The sequence below is a fragment of the Mirounga leonina genome, unplaced genomic scaffold (assembly GCF_011800145.1).
Source record: "Mirounga leonina isolate KUSES-001 unplaced genomic scaffold, KU_Mleo_1.0 Mir_91, whole genome shotgun sequence".
Classification (NCBI taxonomy): domain Eukaryota; kingdom Metazoa; phylum Chordata; class Mammalia; order Carnivora; family Phocidae; genus Mirounga; species Mirounga leonina.
Genome location: NW_023270839.1, coordinates 39,342,349 through 39,369,014, shown reverse-complemented (window position 1 = coordinate 39,369,014; position 26,666 = coordinate 39,342,349). Strand labels below are relative to the sequence as shown.

Below are 26,666 nucleotides of genomic sequence, written 5' to 3'. Positions count from 1 at the left end.
GAGAAGAAAAGCGTTTGGCGGGGAAACCTCAAAAAACAGCGCAAGCAGGCACGGGGGTGCGGAGGAGCCGGACCAGAGAGAGGCATGCAGCGGCTGCTCACGCCGCTTCTCCAGCTGCGCAGCGTCTCAGTTCCCGAGGTCGACACACGGGGGAGCCAGAGCCGGCCAAGAGCTGCCGGCGGGAAATACCGTAATTGCCTCAGTTGTGCGCACAGTAGTCCGCCGCCACCGCGGGCGCAAGCGTCACGGAAGCCGGAGGAGCGTGAGGAGCGAGCCGCCGGGGATTACCGACCGTATTCCGACCTGAGGTTGGCTCGGTCCGGCCGCCGCGGCGGAGGCTCCGCGCGGAGAGGCGGTGTCCCGCCCGCGGGCTCCGGGTCTCTCGGAGCTGGTCCTCCACGCCGGCTTCCTGCCGCTCTGTTTTCTGAGGTTTTCCCCAGAAGCGCGGCGCAGGTCGTTGACCGCCAGGCAAGGACTTGGCCCCTGGGGGGCAGGGTGACGTGCATTTGAAACACTGCAGCTCGGACGGAGCAAATGCTTCACCCAGAACTTCCAAAGGCCTGATTTCCCAGAGGAGTTTGCCTGGAGGAGGGCGGGGATGACCCCGAGTTGTGGGCCAGGAGGTGAGGCAGCGCCGTGTGGACGAGGCCGCAGAGCGGGTCAGGGTGCCACCTAGACCCGTGGGGTCTGCGCCCCAGCCTCTGTGAGAAGCCACGGGCAGTATCCAGAAGCAGTGCCCCGGGCTCTGCAGGGCTCTGCCCGCCCAGGCGGCGTGGCTCAGGGTGGGGGCAGGAGGGGCTGGGGCTGGGGCTGGGGCTGGGGGAAGGATAGGGGAAGCACAGCGAAGAGAGAGGAAAAGGGAAGCGAAGAGCGCAGAGGTGGAGCTGGGCAAGACTTTCATTCTCCAGGCCTCAGTTTCCTCATCTGGAAGGTGGAGATAATAATACCACTTAATGCTAAGGGCTACCGTGAGCATTCAATGAGTCAGTGTTCTAGAAAATGCTCTGGAACCAATGCAAAGGCTAGGCAGGAAACCTCCTCTACGGAGGCCTTCCTGATTGTCTCAGACCCCAATGCTGCTGTCTCCTGGGGGCTCCCAGAGCCCATGGTCCAGCCTTCTGTGCCAGCCCTGTAGCCTTGATGGGGTGACTGTTTATTTTGCAGTTTATTTTGCAGCTACCCCTCCCCCCCACACACACAGGATACCACTTTGCACCCCCCATCCCTACCAGACTGAGTTTTTCAAGGCAGACATGGTGCTTGATTCATCACTATATTAATTCAAAAACAAGGCCAGATAATACTTTTGTTCATCTAAAGTTCATCTAAAAAAAATAATAAGTACAAAGAGACAGAGTTGTGAAAACAAATGCAGTGGGGGTGGGGGATGGGACCAGATATTGAAACAATTTGACCAGAGCTATCAGAATTTTTTTAAGTGTATATATACTTTATCCTCAACTCCATTTTGAAGAATCTGCACCACAGAAATAATAGCAGTGCTAGGGCAAAGATAAATGTGCAAGGACATTTGCTGCAGTGTTGTTTGCAACTGTAGGAAAGAACTGGAAACAACTCGAGTCCACCAGTAGGGGTTGGTGATCATTTTACAATATATGTAAATCAAAGTTTAAGGCCTTAAACTTTTTTTTTAAGATTTTATTTATGTGTCAGAGAGAGAGAGAGGGAGAGAGCACAGGAGTGGCAGGTAGAGGGAGAAGCAGGTTCCCTGCTGAGCAAGGAGCCCAACTCAGGACTCGATCCCAGGACCCCGGGATCATGACCCGAGCCAAAGGCAGACGCTCAACTGACTGAGCAACCCAGGCCTCCCTGTATGCCTTAAACTTATACAATGATGTATGTCAGTTATTTCTCAATAAATCTGGAAAAATTAGAGGATGATGAAATAAATTGAAGTACAGCCATACAAGGCAATACTGAGCAGTAGTTAAAAAAAGAAATGAATGGGTCTGTAAGCGCTGAGGTAGGAAGAATGTCTAAGAGATAGCAAGAAAAAGAACAATAAGTATAGTGTGAGTCCATTTCTCTGAAAACATTCTCCCACAGCTACCTTCCAGTCTTTGTCAAATCTCCCTTGTCCGTCTCAGGATGGCAATCTGGCAGATCCTTTGTTTTGCAGCCCCTTAAGGATATTAAAAGTCTGCTCCAACCCAATTTAAATTCAAGTTCTTTGCATCTCCAAAGTACATATAGCACAGATCCATACCAGGCTTATCATTTTAACACATTTATTTCCCACCATGGCCCTCTGAAAGAGGTGCTATGATTATCATCCTCAATTTACAGATAAGGAAATTATAGGACAGAGAGGTTAAACAGTTTTCCCAAAGTCACACAGATCACAGATGGCAGAACCAGTGTCAGAATCCATGCTCTTAACCACTCTGTGTGTCACTCTAGGCTCATAGGACTACAGATGGTACTTTTTCTTGGTTCAGGCTTTCCCTAGGTACAGTATATATCATTAATTAGATATACTAGCCTTTCTGCTGATGAGGGACAGATGGATTGTTTCCAGCGTCGTGCTATCTATCACAAACATTGCTGCAATGAACTTCTTTGGTCAGGTGTTTTTGTGCACTGTGCAAACATTTGGTAGGTTAGATTCATAGAGGTCAAATTGCTGGGTCAAAGGATAAATTTAAATTTGGATAGCTGTTCTAGATACCTATTGCTATATGGCAAACCACCCCCAAATGCAATGTTTAAAACCACCATTTTATCTTATTCACAATTTTGCAGGTGAGGAATTCAGAAAGGGCTCAGCTGGATGGTTTGTCTTTCCTTCTCTGCCAAGCCGGCTTCATCACTCACATGACAAGGCCTTAGCACTTCTTGACCTCTCTCTGCAAATGATGTCATATCCTCCAGGGCTCCCCCACATGGTTTGGGCTTCTCACAACAGGTCATTGCAGTTCAGGTAAGAGGCAGAGCGTTGAATCTGCTGGGCAAGTTAAGGGATATGCTTGGAACTGAAACAGTATCACTTTTGCTAGATTTTATTGACCAGAGAACTTAAAGACCAGCCCAAATTCAAAGGAAGGGATCACCGACCTCCTCTCTCTAGGGGAGAAGTGTCAAAGAATTTGTGACCACCTTTACTCCACCACAGTAGCTGTTTTCAAAATTGCCTTCCAATATGCTGGTCAATTTACATTCCCGCAGTGTTTGAGGTTGTCTCCCCACACCCTCACCAACACTATACGTTGTAAAACATTTCATTGGTGCCAATCTAGCAGTTGAAAATGGCATTTCATTGTTATTTTGTTATATGTTTCTTTCATTATGAGTGAAGGTGAGCATCTTTTCATGTATTTACTGTTCATCTGGAATTTTTCTTTCCTTGTGAATTGCCCATTGACTTCTAAAATGTATATATTAAGGAAATTAGCTCTTTGTCTGACATTCTGTTACAAATAGTTTTCCCAGTATGTGGCCTTTTGACTTTGTTTTTTAATAATTTTCTCCATTCGGGTTAAAAAAAAATTTTTTTTTATGTGTTCAAATAATCAGTCTTTTACTTTAAGACTTCTGGGTTTTGTGTGGTGTGTTCCTTCCTTTTTTCAGAATTTTCCTGCTAGTTTCAAATGTTTATTTTTCCAGAGGAAGATTAATATCATTTTCTGAGGCTCCCTCCCCAATCTTGTTGGTATTTGGATTGAAATAGCTTTCAGTTGATAAACCCCTTAGAGAAAATGCACAACTTTACAATTGGAGGGCAGGGGTGGTCATCACCTTGTTTTGAGTCTTCTCTTCTGTAGGACATTGAGGCTTATTGAGGGGTGGCAGTACCATCTCAGGGAGGCCCCAGTACCCCAGGCACCTGTGGGGGAGGGAGCCCAAGAGCCCAGCAAGGGCCACCCTGAGGTCAGGTAGGCCCTGCATAGGCCTGTCCCTGGGAACCCAAGGCTTGGCCAAGGGAGGCCTAGAATAGAACCCAAAGCTACAACTCTGGACCTACATGCAGGGTGAGTTCAGGCCTCCCTAAAGGAAACATTCCTTGGAGGCCCAGAAGAGGGGCCAGATGTTTCCTCAAAGAGCCGATTCATGAAGTAGGAGATTTCACAGAGCAGCGCCTTGTTCAAGAAACCAAGTAGTAAGGCCTTTGCCAAGGACAATCCTACTGGTCTCAACATCACAGCCTTGGGGAGAGGCAGGGATCTGCTCTGGAAACCACAGGTACGGATGGTGGCTCTGAGCACAGGCCTTCAGGCTTGCCTTCCCAACCCTCCTGGTCTCCACTGGCTTTTCTCTAACCCCGTAGCCTCAGATAGCAGCATCCAGCACCCCCTTACCCAGGCAGGGGCCCAGAAGCTTGCCCAGAGGCACCCAGGGAGACTGAGTGGGCACTCATGCATTCCGGGATCATTTGTTGAGTGCCTGCTATGTGCCAGTCTGTGTCCTTGGGATGCATTAGACCAAAATTCCTGCCCTTCTGGAGCTGATAGACATAAAATAACTGTGGTGAAAATGTAAAATGTCAGGAGATAAGTGCCACGGAAGATAAGAGAGCGAAGTAAAAGGACTTGGGGGCTGGGGGTGGGAGAGCGGAGAAGGTAGTCGGTGTTTCTGGGGAGCATCCATTTGCCCTCCAGCCTGGCTCACCAGTGGGGGTACAGGAAAGCCGGCAAGGAAAGCAAGGTGCTCATTCCCCTGGCTCCTTCTCTGAAGGGTCACAGCCCCTGTCTGGGGACCTTCTCCCACAATAGTCTCTTTCCTGTTTTCAGCAGCCATTTCCTTCCCTCCCCCTCAAGCCTGGGAGTAGTAAAGGTGCCCCATGCCCCCACACCTGGGCATTGCACTCTCCCTTGGGGTGTCCTTACATCCCATTCACACCTTTGTGAATAGTCCTCGGATAATCCTAATTGGAGTGCTATATTCTGCTGGAACACTGAGAAATACAGTGGCATTTGAGCAGGCTGAAAGACAGGAAGGCGGTTTGCCATGTAGATACCTAAGGGAAGAGTGTTCTGGGCAGAGGGGATTACCAGTGCAAAGGCCTGGAGAGGGGAAGGTATGTCTGAACTTTTTTTTTTTTTAAGATTTATTTGTTTATTAGAGAGAGAATGAGCGGGTGGAGGGGCAGAGGGAGAATCTTCAAGCAGACTCCCTGCTCAGCAGGGAGTCCGACATGGGTCTCGATCTCGTCACCCTGAGATCGTGACCTGAGCCGAAATCAAGAGTCGGATACTCAACCACCTGAGCCACTCAGGCGCCCTGGTGTGTCTGAACATTTTGAAGAAAAGCAAGAAGCCAGAGTGGATGGAGCAGAGGGAAGGGCAGTAGAGTAGCACATGGTATCAAAGAGGTGTGTATTGGGAGGCAGGGCCACTGGAGGCCCCGACTGGGGAGACACTGTTCTTAAACACTATTGTTCTGGCTGCTGTGTGGAGAACCAGCTATGGGGGGTCAGGGATGGAAACAGAGAGGCCAGTGACGGGACTACTGCAGTATGCCGGGTGGCTGAGATGGCAGTAGGGAAGAAATGAACCCATAGGATTTGCTAACGGGTTAGATGTGGGGTGCGAGAACAAGGAGGCAAGGATGCTTCAAGGTTTCTGGCCTGTGGATTTAGCAGGGCTGCTAGGTTTCTTATGGCTTCCCTGCATCCATCCAGCCTAGCCTTCCCATGCTATCCCCCTGGGGGCTGCAGACCCATCTCTTCTAGGGCACGCCTACTGGCCTGGTAGCCACTTCCAGGAGGGGTCCTTGAGCAGGTCTCAGCCCCCTCTACTTGGTACCATCTCTCTGCTGGTCCTTGGTCCAAGGTTAGGAGTGGATTCTGCCCCTGGGGCACTGGGAACAGAGGCAAAGCCAGATCCCAAGAGGCAGCCCCAGTGAGTTGACTGTTGCCCCTTTAGTGACATGCTTTCTGGGGTACTCCCAGATCCAGTCTTCAGCCTGGGCCCTGTGGGTCAACCAGACCTGAAAATGACCTCCTTCTTCTTCCATCACTCTCTCAGCTGGCTTCCTCTCAGGCTCCAGGCCTCTGCGGGGCCGTTTGAGTCCTCAAGTGAAGAGCCTGCCGAGGGGTAGCCCAACCCTTCCTCAGGGACTTTGTCAGCCTTGGCCCCTCCTGCTGGACCAGGTCTTTCAGAATTCTGGTTTGGAGGGCCTCCTCTCACAGCATCCTGTGGGGTCACTTGGCGAGGCTCTCACTGCCCCAGCCACTGGATACCAGCTGAGTGCCTTCTGGACCAGCCAGGCCTGGCCTCCATTGATAACAGCACCACCATATAGACTTCCCCTGAGCCGGCTCCATGCTGAGCTCTCCTCCAGCCTATCCACCCAAGTCAGCTGGGGTCCATCTAGCACAGATGGCTGGTTGTAAGAGTGGGTTCTGGGGTGTACACTCTCCCACTCATCTGCATCTGGGCCTTGGGCAGTCACCCAACTCTCCAAGCCTCCATTCCCTAAGCTGACCTCCTGGTGTCCCTTCCACATTGGTGATCCTCATAAGTACTTTCTGAACAAGTTACTGAATGCAATGTGCTTAACACATGCATGACCCACAGTACGTACTCAGTAAAAGTCAGCTATTTAAATCATCCCCATCTCCAGATGAAGAAACTGAGGCTCAGAGAGGAATGGAACTTGTCCAGGGCCACAAGACTGGGAAATGGTGGAGCCAGTTTCCCCTGTGTCCTGACCCATCCATCTACCCTCACCCCTGCATTTGTCCCCTTCTTCCCTGCTGCTGTGAGGCCAGCACAGGGTACGTGTCAGCCCACGAGGAAACAAATGGAGAAGCCAGGAGCTTACACTCTGAGAATCCCTAGAGGAGGGGAGGCACCTGTCTTCATGGGAGATACAAAGATGAATTAAACACAATCTCAGCGCACAAGGGGCTGCCCAGTCTGGAGCTGGGAGCCACAGTGCTCCAGAAGCAGCATCCTTCCCTACATAGAGGATCCAGGAAACCTCCGTGGAGGGGTGACACCTGAGTTTCAGGGGCACAACTGGCTCGTTGAATCATACAAGTCACAAGAAATGGTGACCACACAATCTGAATTTTTAAAGACAGTCCACGTTTTAACCATTCTGTCCCATTTTTGGGTAAAGCATCAAGCACCCCAAAGAATCCAATATGGTAGCACCAAATTGACTTCTCACAACCAGGTAGGTTACAAAAATCCATATTACTTCACATGTCCTAAGCTTAACTTGGGGAAATAGGGCCAGGTACACAGATGCCACCTTTCCCAGCTTCATGGGTGTGTGTATGTCCACAAAGACACTAACACCAGCCAAAGCTAAGGGTCACCCACTCTCGGGTCATCCAGTGACTCACTGGCTTGAGTAGGCACCCACTGCCTGCTCCAGCAATGATCCAAACCCCAGCACTGGGCACTGTAATGTCTGGAGGGGCTGTGTGAATCCTCAGAGAAAACAGACTCTTGCCGTGTATACTTCTTGTCAGGATCAGGGGCAAGGCCTGGTATAGGCAACACAAGATTTTGGCTAGAGTGTCTCTGACCAGGGCTGCTGCCCAGATACAGTGGCTTTGCTCCCTCAGCACAGCTTTGCAACCTTAGCATTTTGCTTTTCAGGTTGACTCCTGCCAGGACTTTTGGTTTCAGTTTCTGAGAGCCAAGAAACAAGTCCTGCCCTTTTCCCTCTGCTGTCCTTCACACTCTCCCTCCTCCTCCTCTGTCTCTGCCCTTCCTTCCCTTTCCCTCCCTGGTGAGAAATGGCCCCCTGGTCCCCAGCTCTGTGAGAAAGGATAAGGAAAAGAGGGGAGGGGAGGGGATAGAGAAGTGAAGAGAATCACCAGAGAACTTGCTCCATTTTCAGGGCTGCTCACAGTTGTGCAAACTCTGCACTGTACAACTCTAGGGGACGCAGTCACCTTGATGCCACCAAAGTTTGCATAATTAGCGCACTTTTCAGGAAGATCACGGTAAAGTGTCCTGGGAAGAGGCATTTTTTTCCCCTGAATTGTCTGAAGTGCTTCAAGTGGAATTGAAAGGGCTGAATGTATTTTGACTCGGATTCCCCCAGAAGCCCCAAGCTATCGCCTGTCCCACAAGCCATCCCCAAGTCCTTGCACTCTAACCCACTTGTCCCTCACTGCTCAATTTCTCAGCTGGGCTAGAGCTCCAGTGAGAGACTGGTTCAAAATAGGAGGGCCAGTCACCTCTAGGGCAATCCGTGGACCCCAAACAAAACTCTTCCTTTCTAGGCCTCAGTTACCCCACCTGTAATATGTGTAGTGGGCAAAATGATCAATAACGGGCCCTCCAGATTGAACATCTTGAGTTTGTGCCTGGGAAGCAGATAAGTTACAGTTGAATTCAGCCTCAGGGTCCCCTTTACCCAGGGAGAAGGAGGTAATTGTTCCCCTGCCTGCAAGCAGAGCACTGGAGGATTCTTCCACTGTGGAATGATGGTGGGAGCCCCATGATGTCACACAGAGAGGCTGTGTCCCCGAACCTCTCTAAACCTCAGTTTCCTCCCCAGTGAAATGGGGGTGTTAATACTCACCTTGCAAGTGGCTGTGAAGAATAAAGGGAATACTATGTGCAGTGGTGCTGGCAAGAGAAGGTGCTCAGAGGGTAGAGGAGAAGGCCCTGGAGCCCTAACTGAGGCTAGGCCTGGCCACTGCCTGAGCTCAGGCTCCAGGGCAGGAAACCTACCTGGTTTCCTTTGGGCCCGATAGGCCACCCCCTATCCTTCCTCTACTGTGGGCTACCCCACCCCACCCCTTGCATGACCACACTTCCGGCTGTATGCTTAGGGACTGCACAGCTCTGCAGGAACCCCCAAAAGCCCAAACCCCTTAGCTTGGCCTGCAGGCCCCACCCTCTGCCCTACCACTTCTGCTGCTCACCAGCAACCTTGAGTTACCTGACACCCCCAAACAAGCCGCATTGTCACATCCCCAAGCCTTTCCCCATGCTCTGTCCCTTCCATGTCACATGTGTGCCTCCTCCCCTCTCCATGCCTCACAAGAGAGCTAAATCCCACTCATTGTTTAGAGGCCAGCTCAAATGTCACCCACTCTGGGAAGCCTTTCCCTGTCCTTCCAGTAAAGAAAATAATCACCCTTCCTGTTGGCTCCATCAGCCCAGGACTCCGTTAGGAGTGCTGTGGGGCTGAGTCAGTCGTGTCCCTACGGAGCCTCAGTGCCCTCATCTATTAAATGGAGGCAAATCACCTATTCCCAAGGGGGACGGTGTTGGAGGACTTCAATAGAAGGGGACACATGAAGCCCCTAAGCATAGTGTGGGCATGCAGTCCATGCCCAATAAACCCTAGCTGACCCTTCAATTCCAGCCCCCCAACCCTGCAGAGAGCGGGAAGGGTGGGGCAGGCATCCTTTCCATCCATTTATTCCAGCTCTTTTCAATGGGTCCTCAGGTTCCCGCCCAGGGACGCAGCCAGCCCACCGTTCATTGGAGGCCAACAATGATTGACAGGCTCCAAACCCAATGATTGACCTAGTCCTTCCTGGAGCAGGTGGCCCACCCTACTGCCCTCTTTAGAGCCACTGTCTAAGGAAGGCAGAGGCCAGGAGTAATGCGGGGGGGGGGGGGGGGGGGGGGAAGGGCGCGCGGAGAGGTCTGATTTCCATGGGTCGCCTTAAGTCGGCCTGTGCAGCCTGACCACCCCACTGATGACTCAGGTCTACTCCCCACCCTTCCCCTTCAGGAAGAGGCCCTGTCATAATCGTAGTTGTGCTACCTAAAAATAGCTTCAGTTCACAGATGCTACATGAACACCAGGCCTTTCCACTCAGGGAAGAGGAAGGCTGGTTCCCCAGTGCACTCCCCCCTCAGCCCCTCTTCAAAAACAGATCCTCTGGGGTGGAGTCCTAACCCTTCAGCAGCTGCTTCCTCCCCCGCGCTTTGGTGCTGAAGGCTTTTTGCTGCTTTGCAATCAGCTTCTCACATGCTCTCATTGGTCCTTTACATCAGAGAGATGGGGCAGGGCAGCAGAGGTTATTGTACCCATTTTGCAGATGCAGAAAACCAGACCAAGGGAGGGGAGGTGACTTGCCCACGATCACACAGTGAGCTGGTTGTGGAGCTGAGGTATGGGCACCTGACTCCTCCTACAGTATTCTTTCTGCCCCAGCATATGTCTCCTCCTCAGAAAATGCGGCGGTCACAACCAAGGCAAAAAGAGAAAGGGGAGGAGAGAAAGGCTGGACGGAGCACAGATTTGAGAAGCAAGACATTCTTTTTTTTTTTTTTTTCAAAGATTTTATTTATTTATTTGAGAGAGAGAATGATCCTGACTCCAGGATCATGACCTGAGCCGAAGGCAGTCGCTTAACCAACTGAGCCACCCAGGCGCCCGAGAAGCAAGACATTCTTGCGACAGATATTTGTGAAGCTTCTACTATGTGCCAGGCACCATACTGGGCACTAGCGATATAGCAGGGAGCAGAGAGTCTACTTCCTGCCCCCATGGAGCTCTACAGTTTGATGGAATGAGAGTTAACATTCACTGGGCATGTTCTTTGTACCAGATGCTTTACAAAGCACTTTTACATGGGATATATAATTTAATTCTCACTAGCATACCCATAAGGTAGCATATTGGACATTTGTCATTTATGTTGGCCACTCAGCATCTGAAATCCCTTCCTATGTGTGGGGTATTCTTCACTTGTGAGGAAGAGCCCAGCTTCCACCACTGAGACTAAATATGCCAGATGCCCCCTTTCCCAGCCTCCCGTGCAGCCTGAGGCTGGACGTGTGACCAACCTGGCCAATTAGCACAACCACCCCAGACTCCTTGTTGAGGCAGTGACTGTACGGATCCATCATGGCCGTCAGTTAAGGACAACAGGAGCCCCGTCTGGTTTCCAGAGGCACCAACAGCCATTCATGGGGCGGAGTCCCTCACTCACTGCTGGTGGAGCCAGTGTCTATACCCAGTGGCAGCGGGTAGTGCTGTCCCTCCAGCTGTGAGGAGAGACTGAACATTGGAGCTAGTGGAGAAAGGAGAAAATCCTGCCCTGCCCGCAGGGGGGTATTCCTGCTGCTTCCCCCCAGAGCAAGTGGGTGGGGCAGAACCTAGAAATGGCAGGGAGTCGGGAGCGGGGGTGAGACTTGCTCTGAGGCCTTCCAGCCTGAGTCCAGTGGTGTGGGCTGGGGTGGAAGGGGGCACTGGCTGGTCTCAGAAGCCTCTACCTTGTGGCTGCATAATCATCCCTGCCTGAATCCCTGGAGAGCCCCCGTCTGTTCTCAGGCTGCTCTTTTCTCCCACTCACCCTCCTTACCATCCCACAGATCCAGGCCTGGTTCTAGACCTTTGACCTCTTCCTGGACACCTGTAACAGCTCCTCCTTGGTCCCCCTGCCTCAGCTTTGCGTCCTTGTGTCCACTCATACCACCCTTCATCCTGGAGTCAGGGTGAGCCTCTGGGACACAGGACTCACGGAGTCACATCTTTCCTTAAGCACCCGCCAGGGTATCCTCACCCACAAATGCCATGCCTGGCACTCAAGGCCCTTAAACCCCCTGACTATGCACATCAATCCTCCAGCCCCGTCCCAGAGCTTGGCCCCACACCTCTCTGTCCAGTCATCCCTACTCCATTGCCACTGTGCCCCGCCCTGCCCCTTGCACTTTCTTGCACTGCTTTTGCTTGTGCCGTTCCTCCGCTAGGAATGCCCTTCCCCATCCCCTCTACTCATCTAATAAAATCTCATTCATTCTTAAAGCAGCTTCAAATGCCAACTCATCCATGAAGCTTCCCTCAACCCCACCTTGACTCCTAGTACGAGTATTGATTCCTTTATTTTGTCGAGGAGAAGTTCTGTGGTATTTTATAGTTGCTACTGGCTGGATCAGGTACTTTGATGTGAATGAAGAAAGCTGTGCCTGTGGGACCAAGAACCTGGGCTCTTGGTCAGACAGACCCAGGTTCAAATCTAGGCTTTGCCGTTTACATGCTGGGCCAGTTCACCTCTCCAAGCCCCTTTTCTTCAGCTTCATTGGGCCCCCATGACAAATTAGTGGTTTCCATGTCAGTCTGCCCTGTGAACTATGAGCAGCCCCTCCAGGCCCAAGATCGTCTGGGGCATGGGGGCCTTTGCTATCCAGTGAAGCCCCCTCCGGTCTCTATGTCTCAGCTCCCCCACTTTCAAATCCACTTTCCACTCTAGAAGCATGAAACAGGTCAGAGCAGGACAAAGTGAGAGCCTCCAGTTGGGCATCTCATGCACCCAGGGAGAAGTGCATAAGTGTGCCCCATCTGTGTGCCTAGATGCTGACAAGTACAGCTGTGTACAAATTTGGGGGTGTGTGTGTATGTGGGGATACATGTGCTTGTCCCTGTGTATGTGTATAGCTGCTGTGGTTGTCAGTTCAGAGCAAAAAAGCCCACACTTCCTGTTAAGAATCAATTAGAGCATTTTTACAGAAGCCCCACGTCTCCCCGGAAGTGTCATCAGAGTTAGGGGAAGAGAGGCGGGAAGGCAGGGCAGGAGGTTGGGAGCAGAGGGCAGGACTCCTAGGTTCTTGTCTCATTCTGCTGCCTAGTCATTGCATGACCCTAAACGAGTCACTGTACCTCTCTGGGCCTCAGTTTCCCTTTCTGTAAAAGGATGGGGGATTAAACTAGGTAATCTCTGAACCCTCCTACTCCCTCATTTTTGGGGACCCAGATTAGCATCCAGAGTATACTCTTCAGGGGAGACACCACTCACAATCCAGATATCCCACCGAGCATATCCCTCACTCTGTTGATCTAACCCTTCCCAGGCCATCCTTGGAAACACCTAGACTCTTCCTTGTGGTTCTATCAGGGAGGGGACAGGAAGGAAGTTTCCAGTGGGAAGGGCTTAGTGGCAACCAGTCTCCCACCCTCATCAGTAACTTCCTCTCGGCCCCCATCCCCAGCCTACCCTACTCCCTCCCAGTTCCCACATCCTCAACCAGAAGAGAAACAAATTAGTTCCTCGATAGGAAAAGGCAGGAGTCCCTGCCCTTTCCACCCACCCCATCTACACTGGGTGAGAATACATGGGAAAGAGTCTGGTTTCACAGTCAATGCTGGCCCCCTCGTTTTACAGATAAGAAAACCCATAGACGGAGAGGGTCAGTGACTTGCTCAAGGCATACAAGTGAGATAGTGGCAGTGCCAGACTGACCCCAGCTTCCCACAGGCCTTTCCGTACCATCAGGCTGCCCCTCCATGAATGAGGCTCCCTAACTAATTCTCATTTCCACTGAGGGTAGAGCACAAGAACAGGAGCATACACTGCAGCGTAGGGACTTGGAGTAGATGCCAGGAAGCACTTCTCTACCTAGAACTGGTAGACCTGGACGGGTGCCAGAGTAACACCTCCTCCCAGCCATGCCTTCAGAGTAGGCTACTCTGGAATGCAGTAGGTCCTTGTGGTTAGGGAGATGGCTCGAGAGACCGGGTTTCCTGCTTAAATTATCTTTGCAAGGAAGGGGGGCAAGATTGCAGAAGGAGGGAGAAAGTTACTTTGGCCAGGTCCCATGTTCAGTGCTCACACCCATGCCCATGACAGCTGTAGGAGAGAGGATCTTCGCTATATAGATCAGGAAACTGAAGCTCAGAGAAGTTAAGTGACTTTCCCAAAGTCATACAGTTAGAAAGTACATTTGATCCTTGGACAACGCAGGGGTTAGGGGTGCGAACCACCCTGGCTCAGCTGAAAATCTAAGTGTAACTTTCGATTCCCCTAAAATTTAACTACTGATAGTGTACTGTTGATCTGAGTGAATCCTTACTGATAGCATAAACACATATTTTGTACGTTATATGTAGCATACACTGTATTCTTACAATAAAGTGAGCTAAAGAAAATGTTTTTAAGAAAATCATAGGGAAGAGAAAATGGATTTACAGTACTGTACTGCGTAAAAAAAAAAAAAAAAAAATCTGAATGTAAATGGACCCACACAGTTCAAACCTATGTTGTTCAAGGGTTCATAGGACCTATGTATGGTACGGCCTCAAAATCTTTGTTCTTTCCACTAAATGATTTCCCAAAACATGGACCACAAGATGAATTTTAAAATATAGTCCATTAGGGGCATTTAGGTGATACGTATGTGAACTGTTTTTTTTTTTTTTTCTTTTAATAATGTATTAATCCAAATGTAAATCAGGAAAAATAAATCAGCTCATCAAACTCAATATTTCACAGATATTATTGCTTGGAAATAGGCTGAAAAATTGTTTTTGTTTACTTTTTGATGCCCTTCACCCATTTCTCCCCATCCCTCCAACTTCTGGCAACCACCAATGTCTTCTCTATTTCTAAGAGCTTGGGGGTTTTTTGTTTTTGTTTTTGTTTTTTAGATTCCACATGTAAGAGAGGTCCTATGATTTCGTCTTTCTCTCTCTGACTTACTTCACTTAGCGTAATGCCCTTGAGGTCCATCCATGTTGTTGCAAATGGCAAGATTTCATTCCTTTTTTTTTTTTTCCGGCTTGGCAAGCAATGGTTTATTAAGGAGACTTACAGAGAGAAGTCTTAGGTGGCAGCAAGATGAGTAGATCTTTGCTGATTTCATTCCTTTTTGTGCCTGAATAATATTCTATTGTATACATATACTACAGTTTCTTTATCCATTCATCCATCAATGGACACTTAAGTTGTTTTCATCTTGGCTATTATAAATAACGCTGCAGTGAACATGGGAGTACAGATATCCTTTCAGATTAGTGTTTTCTTTTTTTTTTTTTAAGATTTTATTTATTTATTTGAGAGAGAGAGAGCACAAGTGGGGTGAAGGTAGAAGGAGAAGCAGACTCTCTGCTGAGCAGGGAGCCTGAAGCGGGACTCGATCCCGGGACCCTGGGATCATGACCTGAGCCCAAGGCAGATGCTTAAACAACTGAGCCACCCAGGCACCCTCAAATTATTGTTTTCATTTTCTTCAGATAAATACCCAGAAGTGGAACGGCTGGATCATATGGTAATTCTATTTTCAATTTTTTGAGGAACTGCCCTACTGTTTTCCATAGCAGTTGCACCAATTTACATTCCCACCCACAGTACCACAAAGATTCTCTTTTCTCCACACCCTCATCAACACTTATTTCTTGTCTTTTTGACACTAGCCATTCTAACAAGTGTGAGGTAGTATTCCCTTGTGGTTCTGATTTGCATTTCCCTGATGGTTAGTGATGCTGAGCCTCTTCTCCATGTACCTGTTGGTCTTCTGAATATCTTCTTTGGAGAAATACATATTCAGATTTTCTTTTCTTTTTTTTAAGATTTTATTTATTTGACAGAGAGAGAAACAGCAAGAGAGGGAACACAAGCAGGGGGAGTGGGAGGGAGAGAAGCAGGCTTTCCGCCAAGCAGGGAGCCCGGTGTGGGGCTCCATCCCAGGACCCTGGGACCATTACCCAAGCTGAAGGCAGATGCCCAATGACTGAGCCACCCGGGTGCCCCCCTTTTTTTCTTTATGTATTTTAGACATTAATCCCTTATCAGATAAATGGTTGGGGGCAAATATTTTCTCCTATTCGGTACATAGCCTTTTTATTTTGTTGATAGTTTTCTTTGCTGTGCAGAAGCTTTTTAGTTTGATATAGTTCCACTTGTTTATTTTTCCTTTTGTTACTTTTGCTGTCAGATTCAAAAAACCACGCCAAGACGTATGTCAAGGGGCTTGTGGCCTATGTTTTCTTGTAAGAATTTTATGGTTCCAGGTCTTATATTCAAGTCTCTAATCTATTTTTTTTTTAAACATTTTATTTATTTATTTGACAGAGAGAGAGATAGCGAGAGCAGTAACACAAGCAGGGGGAATGGGAGAGGGAGAAGCAGGCTTCTTGCCGAGCAGGGAGCCCGATGTGGGACTCGATCCCAGGACCCTGGGATCATGACCTGAGCTGAAGGCAGATGCTTAACGACTGAGCCACCCAGGCGCCCTCTAATCTATTTTGAGTTAATTTTTGTATATACGTTAAGATGGTGGTCCAGTTTCATTCTTTTGTATTCTGTCATCCAGCTTTCCTGACACATTATTGAAGAGACTGTCCTTTCCCCATTATACATTCTTGCCTCCTTTGCCATATATGTAGGTTTATTTCTAGGCTCTCTATTCTGTTCCATTGATCTATATGTCTTTTCTTTTGTTTTGTTTTTTAAATATTTTATTTATTTATTTATTTATTTATTTATTTATTTATTTATTTGACAGAGAGAGAGACAGCAAGAGAGGGAACACAAGCAGGGGAAGTGGGAGAGGGAGAAGCAGGCTTCCCACTGAGCAGGGGAGCTCGATGCGGGGCTCGATCCCAGGACCCTGACCTGAGCCAAAGGCAGACGCTTAATGACTGAGCCACCCAGGCACCCCTATGTGTGTGTTTTATGCCAATACCATACTGTTTTAATTATTATAGTTTTGTAATAGAGTTTAAAATCAGCCTGCAGCTTTGTTCTTTGTTCTTCTTTCTTCTTTCTCTACACTAAATTTTGAAAAGGAATTAAAGATTTAAAGAAAAATATTAAATGGAGGGGCACATGGGTGGATCGAGCCCCACGTCGGGCTCCCTGCTCAGTGGGAAGCCTGCTTCTCCCTCTCCCACTCCATCTGCTTGTGTGCCCTCTCTAGCTGTGTCTCTCTCTGTCAAATAAACAAAATCTTTTAAAATATATATATTAAATGGAAAATAGTTAAAGTAACAAAAATCTGGAAAATGATGCGTGAATGGCTGGAGCTTTAGAAACCGTGCTTGAAAGCCCCTGGTCAGAGGCAGTGAATATGGGTCCCTGCCTGGCCACCCTCATTGGCAAATACATGAGTGACCCCTAAGGGTGGCGTCCCCGTCCAGACCTTGGAGCCATGCAGCCCTGGGCCCAGGTGTGTGTGGACGGCCCAGTTCATCCTGAGTAGCGCCAGTCCCAGGGAGATGTGAGATGGGGAAGGGGATGGTCCAAGCTTCTGGGGAAGGAGGCAGACAGGAAGAAGTATGAGATGCAGCCATGGGGCACCTGGAGTCAGCTCTGAGGAGAGACTGAAGCTCTCCACGTGGCCTGCCCTGTGTGGGTGTCCCTTCCTCCCTCAGTTTTAGGTCCTCATTTTGGGTCCCGGTTCCTACTCTCCTCTGTCTGTATCAGTTTCAGCCTTGCTCACTGTCTGAGGAGCCATCCAGGCAAGAGGGAAACTCTGGGCCTCTTTCAAGAGGCAACTCCATCCCTGGGCGCTCCCTCCTGGTCCTGGCCAAGGGAGTCAGTTCCATACGGCTGAACATCAGGCCTGACAGCTGGCCAGCCTCCAGGGCCCAGGGGACTGAGGGAGGATGCCAAACCCAGAGAAGGCCTGCCTGGCTGACCCTGAAGTCTGGGGTCAGTCCCACAGGGGCAGGTCATCAAGAAGGTCAAGTATGCTCACTCCAAGGCTGACACACAAGAACCCCCGGGGCAGCAGGGCAGCATTTTCCCGGTCAGGAGGAAGCCCTGTTAGGGGGGGCTGGGGAGGAGCTCCATTTTCCTTCAGCCCCTTGCCATTCTCACTCTTGGGTCTGCCCAGCCTGCCTTCATCACTTGTAGCCTATTCCCTCAGGATTGGAATACTGAATGATCATATTCGTCAATAAACATTTCTAGGGCGCCTGGGTGGCTCAGTTGGTTAGGCGACTGCCTTCGGCTCAGGTCATGATCCTGGAGTCCCGGGATCGAGTCCCGCATCGGGCTCCCTGCTCGGCAGGGAGTCTGCTTCTCCCTCTGACCTTCCTCCCTCTCATGCTCTCTGTCTCTCATTCTCTCTCTCAAATAAATAAATAAAATCTTTTAAAAAAATAATAAATAAATAAACATTTCTAGGGTGTTTCCCCCACAAAGCTCTGGGCCGAGTGTTCTTCACATGGGATTTTACTGAATCTTCACAACAACAATGAGGGTAGATCCTGTTATTATCCCCAGATGATAAACTGAGTCTCAGACAAGGGAGCTGTCTTGCCCAAAGCCAAACAAAGGGCAAGTAAGAGCCAGGATTCAATCTGATTCTGAACCTGTGCTGATTCCCTCATCCCTGTGAAGGGAGAGCTCACCACTGGAAAAGAAGTCAGTTCTTCAACTTAGACTTGATCTCCAACTTAAATCCAAAGGCCACCCACTGGGAAAGCCATCCTTGAAGCTTTATCTCTGTCCTCTACCTTAGTGAGTTGATGACCATTGTGACCTTAGCACCATAAATGTTTTCCCCATCAACATCTCATTTAATCCATGCCAACAAGGGCAGATAGGATGCCCATTTTACAGCTGAGGAAACCAAGACCCAGGGAAGGGTGACGATGGGTCCTACAGTGCCCTAGACAACACTACGACCCTCCCCTCTTTTGGGTCTGCCATTCCATCCACACCACCAGCCCCTCTCTCTCAGGACCTGTCTCCCAGAGCACATTTTGATAGGAGGGAGAGGAGTCAGCAGGAGGAACCAAGGTCCCGGAGAGGGAGGGTGATGAAGGGGATAAGTGGGTTGTAAGGAGAGAGAAGAGACTATCTGGGCATTTGGGCCAACCTGATTGCAAACCTCGCGCCTTTGCTAGGCTTCCAGAGCTGCCTGCAGGAATGTAAGGGCCACCCTTTGTGAAAGCAAGACAGCCGTCCTACGTCCTCTCCCCCACAGCTCTCCCACTCGCAGTGTATTCTCTAGCCCAAAGACCTCCAGTTCCTTAACCATTCCTCTCAGGACACTGTCTAATTATGGTGAATGTACATGGAGAGGAAGAAGAACGTGTAGAAGCCTCAGGGCTGTTTCAGTTAAGTTAAACAGTGTAAGAGCCTGTTCTGGGGGGAAAGATGTTTCTGCTAATGGACTGTTAGAAGCATTCAACTGGAGAGCCATGGATTGCTCACTGTCCAGTGATGGTGGGGAGTTGAATTTCACTTGATTAAGTAAAATAACCAGATCGGCATTCAGCTTTCTAATGTAACTGGAAAATAGTCTTTAAAAAAATCAGGATCCACTTTTTATTTTTTTTTAATATTTTATTTATTTACTTATTTGAGAGAGTGAGGAAGCACAAGCTGGCGGGGAGGGACAGAGGAAGAGGGAGAAGCAGGCTCCCCGCTGAGAAGAGAGCCTGACTTGGGGCTCGGTCCAAGGACCCCAGGATCATGACCCCAGCCAAAGGCAGATGCTTAACTGACTGAGCCACCCAGGTGCCCCCAGGATCCATTTTTTAAATGGAAGTGTCTCCCACATATTTCAGGGCCAGCCTAGGTCAGAGGCTCTTAACCTTTGTGTATGTGCCATAGCCTCCTTTGTCATCTGGTGAGGCCTAGAGACCCCATCTCAGAATAATGTTAAATGTACACAATAAAATAACATAGGATTATAAAGGAAACCAACTAAATTAAAATGTGTTTATCAAAAATAAAAAAATTTTTGATGTAGAAATAGTGCTTCCAGTTGAGGCATGAAATATCAAGATCTAGCAATAGGTCTAATAACTACTGTAATTTTGAAATAGTGATGAACATAAACCATATTTTGAAATATCTGTAATTCTATCAGTGACACCATCACAGGTCCTGCCTACATGGCTGTGGTTTGTTGCCACATCACCGTAGAGAAAAAATTCAGGTAGAGGTCAGTGAAAATAAAGATGTATTTTTTTTCTCTTCCAAATATTTAGATTCCCTGAATTCTATTCTTAGATCTTTGGGGATCCCACAGACCTCAGATTAAGAATTCCTGGTCTAGTTCTATCTTTTATTTTATTTTTTTCTATCTTGTATTTTATAGCATGTATATGTAATTGTATCTAACGTAGTTTTTAAAACCTGATTGAATTTACAAATAAAGTGCCTTGCAGGTAGTAGGTCTTAGTAAAGGAGGGTCTCCTGGGGCTTCTGCTGTGGTTACTCTGCTCAGCATTCTTCTGGAGAAAGTAGAGCCTCTGTTTGCTCACCCAGAAGGTGGAGCTCCCAGGACTACATGGAGACACTGTGCCCCAGATGCCTGCAGACGGCTCAGCCCTGAGCCAGGCCTTCCCCCACCCGAATGACTTTTGTGCCCCTACTCAGGCTGATGCCACTCAGCAGGAGAGGAACCAAGTTAGGTCTGGGGTTATTTTGACCGGCTTTCAACCCTGGGGAAGCTCCGGCCTCCCAGGCACTCTGAGGCCGGTCAAGGCCTTCTGCACCCAGGGCCCAGAGCCGCCTGCATCATGGGAATCCCCCGGAAGCCCTTAGGCGCCTGTTTCCCCTCTTGACTCATTCGTGTGAAGGAGGGGCACAGTCACGAGCCAGCGTGACTAGGTCAGCACTGACAGGCTCACAAGACACTTGGCTGGGAATCAGGCCACAGACATCAGCGGTGAGCTGGGAGGCCTGCAGAGCCCAGGGAACAAACAGAAGCCTAGAGGAGATGCCCACTCCAGCCCCTCGGGCCTCAGGAAGTGGCCCAGCCAGGACACAGGCTCTGACTCCCCAGAGCTCATCCCCCCACTCCTCCTACCCCTTGCTGGCCCACCCTTCCCCCTGCCCAAATTGTCAGCGCCCTGGGGGACTTGTGCCCATCCGTGTGGCCCAGGTCTGCCACCGTCTTCCCCTGCTCCAGAACATTTCCCCCTCATCCTTTCCTTTCTGCTTCCTAATCAAAACCCAGCTGTTCAAATGACAAAAAATTAAAAAAAAACAAAAAACAGTTGTTTTGTGTCCCTTCAGCCTCTGCTCTCTAGGACAATTCCCAGTTATGTGAGGTACATGGAATTTGGAATCAAAGATCCGTATTGTGGGCGCCTGGGTGGCTCAGTCGTTAAGCGTCTGCCTTCGGCTCAGGTCATGATCCCAGGGTCCTGGGATCGAGTCCCACATCGGGCTCTCTGCTCTGCGGGAAGCCTGCTTCTCCCTCTCCCACTCCCCCTGCTTGTGTTCCTGCTCTCGCTATGTCTCTGTCTGTCAAATAAATAAACAAAATCTTTAAAAAAAAAAAAAAATCCGTATTGAAATATTGGTGCTGATTAGCTACAAAGTCCCCTGCCTCTCTGAGCCTCATCCTGTGTCCTCATCTCCTCCATGGACAAGTTTAAATGGTTGCCCATGTGTAAATTCATAGCTGTTATGAGAATCAAAAACGTTTTTAGATCTGAAATCACTTCATAAACTGTAAAGCGCTTTCATAGCTATAATACAGGGCTCATGGCTGACAAGTTGCGTCAGCCGGGTCTTTCTGGAGAAACGACACAAAGGAATGGCTTAGTGGTGGTGTTTGGTGGAGAGATCCACCTAACCAGAGGGCCCTGCCCCATGTTCCTACCCTTCCCTGAAATCATATCTCAACACAGGCCCTTGTAGGCAGAGTCTGATCTGGAATATGGGTAGGAGTTTGAAAACTCCCACGGAATGACCACCACCCCCCAACCCAAGACAGGAAATGGACTAAGTAGGTGTTGGGTTGATACAGACTTGTTTCTGCTTTAGATGTGATTCACCCAGTTTGTCTCAACCATTGTTGAGGGGAGAGGCGATGGAAGGATAAAACATCTGTTTCTGAGGAGGAAAGCTGGGGGGGTGCAGAGCCCGTGTGGCTCACAGGAAGGCATTTTCAAACCGTTTGTTGGCTTGGGGGCCTGGAGTGTGATCTGCTAGGGAATCTTGCAGGGGTTTAGCCCCCAGAAGGCCTGGATCCCAGACCCTGCTAAACCACACCCAAACTGTGTGCCCATGGTCATCTCTGGGCCTACATTTCCTGTCTGTACAAGGCCTGTGATAATCCCCAAGTCAGCAGAATTATCTGAGCATTCATGGGTTCACAAGACAGTTGGGTTGCAAGGGAAGGTGCCCACCCGCCCAGCCTCCCAGTGTTCGCAGCCTCAATGTGCGCCCCCCCGCCAACACCCAGCACAGCACTTCTCTGGGCCTCCAACATGTCTGTCTCCCTGTTGGGCTGATTCCTATGAGCGAGAGAGCAGCGCTTTTTCATCCTATACTTGCATTCACTGTGCACACAGGCCTCATGGAGGCAGGGAGGGCAGTGCACCTGTGATGACTATTCCAGAACTCACACTGCAGCAGGGCCAGATGCCCAGGAAGGCCCCTTCCTCCCTGTGGGGCCAGGATCGCATGTCTACATTGGTGTTGTTTTCAGAGATCTCATTTAGCGTTCCCCCTCTGGGATCACAGAAAACCTCAGGCCCAGCCAGCAGTTGCCCCAGTGTCTGGGACTGTTCCATCAGTGCCCTTTCTCCTCCTTTGGGGCCAGTCTGATTCAAACCCCAGCTCTGCTGCTGACTAGCTATACCCTTGGGCAACTCACTTAACCATTCTGTGCCTGAGTTTTCTCTTCTGTAAAATGGGAATAATAATTCAATCTACTGCTGGGTAGATGTATATTCAGCTTGATAAGAAATGTCAAATTTGTTTTCTGAGGGGGTTATACCAATTTATATCCCCAATAACTGCCTAAGAGATGTTATGGCCCATATCCCCTTCTACCTCTGTATTGTCAAACTTTGAAACTTTTGCCAGCCAAGGTGGATGTAACATGGTATTCATTATGGTGCTTGTTTGCATTTCTCTGAGTGCTAATGGGGCTGGGTATGCCTTCATATGTTTATTAGCCATATATATTTTCCCTTCAGTCAAATGTCTATTCGTATCTTCAGTTCATTTTTCTCTTGTATTGTTTATCTTTTTGTTTAACTGATTTGTAGGAGTTCTCTATCTTTTCCTATATATTCTTTTTTTTTTTTTTAAAGATTTTATTTATTCATTTGACAGAGAGAGAGAGACACAGCGAGAAAGGAAACACAAGCAGGGGGAGTGGGAGAGGGAGAAGCAGGCTTACCGCGGAGCAGAGAGCCCGATGCGGGGCTCAATCCCAGGACCCTGGGACCATGACCTGAGCCGAAGGCAGACGCTTAATGACTGAGCCACCCAGGCACCCCTATGTTCTTTTTTTTTTAAAGATTTATTGATTTATTTTGAGAGAGAGAGTGTGTGCAAGCAGGAGGAGGGGGAGAGGGAGAGGGAGAGAGAGAATCCCAAGCAGACTCCCAGCTGAGCAGGGATTCCGACACAGGGCTCGATCCCACAACCTTGAGATCATGACCCGAGCCTAAATCTAGAGCCAGAGGCTTAACTGACTGAGCCCCCAGGCATCCCTTCCTATATATTCTTAATACTAATCCTTTGGTTATATAAAATAATTTCTCTTCTCCCAGTTTGTCTTTTCACTTTATTCAAGATGTCTTTTGATGAGAAGTTCTTCATTGTAACAAAGCAAAATATCAGAAAGATACCATTATTTTTTCTAAAGGTTTTCAGGTTTAACTTTGCAGTTCTTGATCCATCACTCCAATCTAGAGTATGTGGTGTGAGTTAGGAGTTTTGTCTTTTTCTAAGGATAACTGAATTTTCTAGGTGGAACAGTCTTAGAGCCAGTCTTTGTCTTTTTCTTTTCCTGGAGCCAATCTTAACTGATTTTGAGGGGGCCGGGAGGGAGGGCCCAGCTGAAGTCTGACTGACACAGAATTCCATCTTAGCCTGACCAAGGACTTCCTGAGGGACTCACATCCAAGGAGTCTAGAGACAAAAAGAGTCACACTGCATCTTTGCCCACGTAGCCCCTGCCTGAGCTCGGCATGAACTATTTTATTAATAGGCGTAACATACGCCTACAGCAAATAATAATACTGAACGATAACAATTCAAATAGTATGAAAAGTATCAAAAGTTAAATTCTCCCACCTCCAGAACCACTGCCCAGAGGTACCACTGTAGTAGTGATTTTTACTTTTTGTGACTTCTCTCCCTGACTGCAGATAGTATGTTTAATGTCTTTGTTTCTTGATGTATCCAGCCTAGAATAACTCTATTCATTGTCTGCTGGGGGAAAAAAAAGTTCGTTTCCTTACATCTGCCCCATCTCTCCTCCGTCCTCACCCCATTCTCAGTATTTGACTTTGTAAAACTGATGCTAAAGTTGATGCTAGTTCCTCAGTTGCTGCCACGGCTGTATCTCAGGAAGCCCAGCCCTGTGAGGTTGCCGCCCCACACCAGGAGGACGTGGGGAAGGACATCCCATCACCCCATTTCCTGATCGCAGCCATCAGCACTGAACTGGACAGAAGGAAAACAGCCTTTTGGGGCTCTTGCCAACAAGGGTGAACATGAAAAGACTGGGCCCATTTCCTGAGTGGCGGGAGAGCCCTGGGAGAGCGGGAGAAGAATGTTGCTCATGGATTCCAGCTGGTTGACCCTCCTCTGTGACCTTGGGCAAGTCTCGTCCCTGGTCCCTTCATCTGTAAAATGCAGGTTCCTGAGGTGGCTCCCACTGCAGACTCTGCATGCTAAGAATTAGAGTGGTGGCGGGGCGCCTGGGTGGCTCAGTCGTTAAGCGTCTGCCTTTGGCTCAGGTCATGATCCCGGGGTCCTGGGATCGAGCCCCACATTGGGCTCTCTGCTCCGCAGGAAGCTTGCTTCTCCCTCTCCCACTCCCCCTGCTTGTGTTCCCTCTCTCGCTGTGTCTCTCTCTGTCAAATAAATAAATAAAATAAATAAATAAAAATTTTTTAAAATCTTAAAAAAAAAAAAGAATTAGAGTGATGGCTCGGGGAAGGACTTTCTGATGAGGAGAAGCGAGGCTCTCCTGAGAGACAGTGTGATGATACAATGATGAGAGGAGCAGCTACTATTTCCTGAGTGCCCCCCGTGGGCCAGGCACTATCCGGATGAATCCTCACAACTCTCAGCTGGGCATTATTCTTCTCATTGAACAGATGAGGAAACTGAGGAGCTGAGAGGTCAGGCAACTTGTCAGAGGTCATGCGGCAGAAGGTCTGTGCCACCAATCAAATCCATCACCAGTCCCGTTGAAGAACTCAGATATTTGAAAATGCTGAAAACCTCCAGAGTCCCTCTGGGCCTCCAGAAACAGGTTGGAAGGTAGGAGCTTAACCCTTCCTGAGCTTGTGGAGACCCTGCCTCCCAGACCCATTGTAGGGATTGACCCTAGCCCAGGTCCAGTGGGCCATTCTCAGACCAATTCCTTTCAGGGAGCCTTTTATAGCCAGATAAGAGTGGGTGTTGTTTGGCCTGGGGGAGACCTTTGCTCACCCGCAGTAAGGACCCCAACAGTTCAGACTGGCTTGGGGACTATTCTTTCCCCTAGCCCTCCCCAGAGACAGAGCTGTTCACACTCTCCCCCACCACCATCCCACTGATAGGCATTCTCTCGGCTGTACCATGTCTCAGGGACCTTGGGGACCCACAGGCCTCAGCCTCAGCATGGCCTGGCATTGGCCCCAGCTGGGGCAGGTCTGCTTCCCTTCAGACCCAAGGCTACAGTCCGGGAAGGAAATGAAGGTGGGAGGGGCCCAGAAATGCTGACTTGGTTGGAAGGCTGCCTGGGAGGGAGGAAGCACAGAAAGGCCCAGCCCAGCGCTATGGGCAAAGCCAAAAAAGCCGCCCTGGCATCTCTGCAGATTCAGGGCCAGGGGCCTCTCCTTGACCACCCAGCCCTGGCTTGTGGCCAGGAGGCTGGGGGAAAGGTCTAACTGTATCACACTATAAATAAGGGACTGAACTAGAGTCTGGCCATGGGGGGCCAGACTATGGAGCTTTTTCCCCCACTAGCGGCCAAGTCGGTGGCTGGTGGGCAAAGAAATGCCCATGTGTTAAATAAGCCCCTTCCCTCAGAATCCTCCCCTCAGAGTTCCCTCTGCACTTCGGAGCCCAATATAAAGAAATGAATGAAACAAAGAGGCACAAACAAAACAAAGCTTCTTTCCTTTTCTGTGAGGGCAGGAGCCCCTCCAAGCTGGGGCAAATATAACAACCCCCCCCACAAAAAAAACCAAACAAACCCCCAGAGCCTAGGTCTGAGCTGCTGAACTCCCCTAATATTGTGGCCTGCCCAGGACAGGTGTCTTGTGTGGCCACAAGTGACTAGTCCCCTCACTCTTCATGCTGTCCTGGTTACAGCAATGAGACTAGAAATTGTCCATGTAGGCCAGGGCTTCTCAAACTCAGCACCGCTGATATCTTAGGCCAAATGTTGTGGAGGTTGTCCTATGCATTATGGGACGTTTAGCAGCATCCCTGGCCTCCACCCTCCTAACCGTGACAAAAATACCTCCAGATGTTGCCAAATGTCCCCTGGAGGACAACATGGCCCCCCATTGAGAAATGCTGCTCTAGAGATCCATTCTTTCCTTTTTCTTTGGTAATAGGACTTCTGATTTCCAGTTGGCACACGGTCACCAGGAAGAATGACCAAGAAACTGAAAGATCATCCTTGCAGCTAGGTGTGGCCATTTGATTAAAATCTGGCCAATGAGAGGTCGGCAGAAGTGCAACTTCCAGGAAGTGTCTCTGAAGGGAAGGCGTGTGTCCTTATGACCCCATCTCCCTTCCCAGCAGTTAGAGTACAAGTGATGCGACAGGAGCTGAGTTGCTTAGAAATCATGAAGTAGGAGTCAAGTGATAAGATGGCAGAACAGTAAGAGAGGAGGAGGTCCTAAGTGACCTTGGAGCTGCTGTAATAGGGATGGACTCTACTGCTGGACTTGACTCACATGAGAGAAAACTAGTGTCACTGTTATCTTGGCCTAACTCCCCTGGGGCCTAGATTTTGGCCTCTGATGAACTCTCCTGACACCATGGCCTCTTGTCAGTCACACTCAAATCTAATCCTACAACATCTAAGATAAACTTTGCCATACTTGCGACTTCAATCACCCACTGTCTA

At 49.2% G+C, this 26,666-nt stretch overlaps 1 long non-coding RNA gene across 1 annotated transcript; it reads left to right on the top strand.

Annotated features, from left to right (window-relative positions):
• The first annotated feature begins 269 nt into the window (after positions 1-269).
• LOC118003736 lies at positions 270-26,666 on the top strand. The gene is made up of 4 exons (XR_004677398.1): positions 270-623; positions 2,764-2,941; positions 24,697-24,862; positions 26,149-26,666. It is a non-coding gene; the product is annotated as an uncharacterized LOC118003736 (long non-coding RNA).